The following is a 1947-nucleotide window of genomic DNA, read 5'->3' on the forward strand; positions in this document are numbered from 1 at the left end:
TACAACTACCTTTCTTCCTGTCATTTGTCTCTTGGACCATTTGTTTCCAGAAATCTTGTTGATACAAACTTGTATATGGGTCTATTTCTGTCATTTGCAGAATCCTAATTTCACCCCAAAAAAAATCTAAAATATTATAAATTGATGTAAGGTTGTTGAAATTAGAATGATCTGACATTTAATTAATCAAAACCTAGGGATGAAATTATGATGTTGACTGTTTATGATCTCTTTCACAGAGTTGACTCGACCCATTTGCAAAATAAAATAGTCCACGTACAAATATTACATTAACCAATAGTCAAGGAAATTACAACGACTTTAAGATAGAAACACAAATAATAAACTAATATACAAACCCTACCAACAAACAACATATATAAAATATGTTTACTTTTACAAATCCAAATTGCATGCAACGTAACTTCTACGTACTGAAACTAGTCTTTCTACTGTCTCTCAAATCCCATGCAACTTCTTCAACGTCCTCCTTTAATTTATTACTTGCATTCCCTTTATATTTCCTGTAGTTATGTGAGCGGGAGCAGGAGCAGGAGCAGGAGCAGGAGCAGGAGCGGGAGCGGAGGGGAGGGGTTGGGAGGGGGAGGGGGAGGGGGAGGGGAGGGGGTTTGATTATAGATTCTTAACTGATTATATGTTAAGAGTCTCCATTCTCTAAAATTGCCACATATGGTTTTGATATGAAAGAGTTTATTGAATAAAATGACTCGACCTTGACTAATATCAACTGCATAGTCTTTGAAAATTTCCTGATATTCAGCTTCTAAATCAAATGTATTACTCATGTTAGATACTTTGATTTAGGTGTTGAATTCGCAACCAGTGAATTCACTTTATCAGCGGCTCTGATGGCATTTAATTTGGTCCACGACGATCTTGTTCTGATATCACGGTGATCTATCCCGAAGCTCTGTTCATTATATTTCAACATAATATAGTAGTAGTTAAAGAAAAACAAGCTAGTAGAGAAGTACTTAACTGTTCTCTGAATACATACTTAAAAGCTGACTTACTTGTAGGATGAGATTTGATGATCTGTGGATCCTTTTGGGATTGTTGGGGCTACTCCTTTCTCTGGATATTTGCCTTCTTTTATAGCTGAGAGGCCGAGACTCAATTATTGGAGTCTTACGTAAGTGCTTACGTGTTGTTCTCTTCATTAATGAAGTCATCACCAATTCGTTGGCTGACGTCAAAAAGAAAATTGAGGATGTCAATTATCGGATAAGATTGGATAAGATTGGATCGGGTAGAATTTTTTTAACCAAATCCGAATCGGATCTGAACTTAAATTTAACTTGAAACTTTTAAATTCAAATCCGAATCCGACCAACCTAAACCCGACTCGGATAATCCGAAAATTCAATTCAAAACGACTTTATTTTTTTACTATTTTTCTTATAATTCTTCATTTTTATCTCAATGCATCATTATTACCATACTAACATTGATATTAATATAATTAAAATATTTTAATTTTTAAAATAAAATTCGATTTAACCGAAAAAATCGAATAAACCCTATATTTGAATCAATCTGGGTAAATCTGAACCCGATTTGACACAACTCAAAAATTTTCAACCCGAAAATCCTCTAATCCAAATTCGACCAAATCCAAAAATACCTAATCCGAATCTGATTTTTTTCGAATCGATTCGAATTGGATTGTCGGATCAAATTCATTTTTACACTCATAAAGAACACATAATTTCAAAATTGATTTCTACGACCGAAATAAAATTGATTTTATATTTATATTATTTTAATAAAATATAATATTTTAAAAAACTTAAGACAGAATTTGAAATATAATTTGAATTAGTATGACTTTCTTTGAAAAAATCAGTTTAAAATATAATGAAATTTTAAGGTAAAAAAATTATTTTAAATTTATATAAATTAGAGATAAAATTACTATGAAATATA

General features: G+C 31.6%; 1 long non-coding RNA gene across 1 annotated transcript; it reads right to left on the minus strand.

Moving 5' to 3' along the window:
- Positions 1-254: 254 nt before the first annotated feature.
- LOC121991764 lies at positions 255-1114 on the minus strand. Its single transcript, XR_006114714.1, has 2 exons — positions 1035-1114; positions 255-931 (listed from the first exon to the last, which is right to left on the minus strand). It is a non-coding gene; the product is annotated as an uncharacterized LOC121991764 (long non-coding RNA).
- Positions 1115-1947: the final 833 nt, after the last annotated feature.

The sequence above is a fragment of the Zingiber officinale genome, chromosome 6B (genome assembly GCF_018446385.1).
Source record: "Zingiber officinale cultivar Zhangliang chromosome 6B, Zo_v1.1, whole genome shotgun sequence".
In the NCBI taxonomy this organism is placed as follows: Eukaryota; Viridiplantae; Streptophyta; class Magnoliopsida; order Zingiberales; family Zingiberaceae; genus Zingiber; species Zingiber officinale.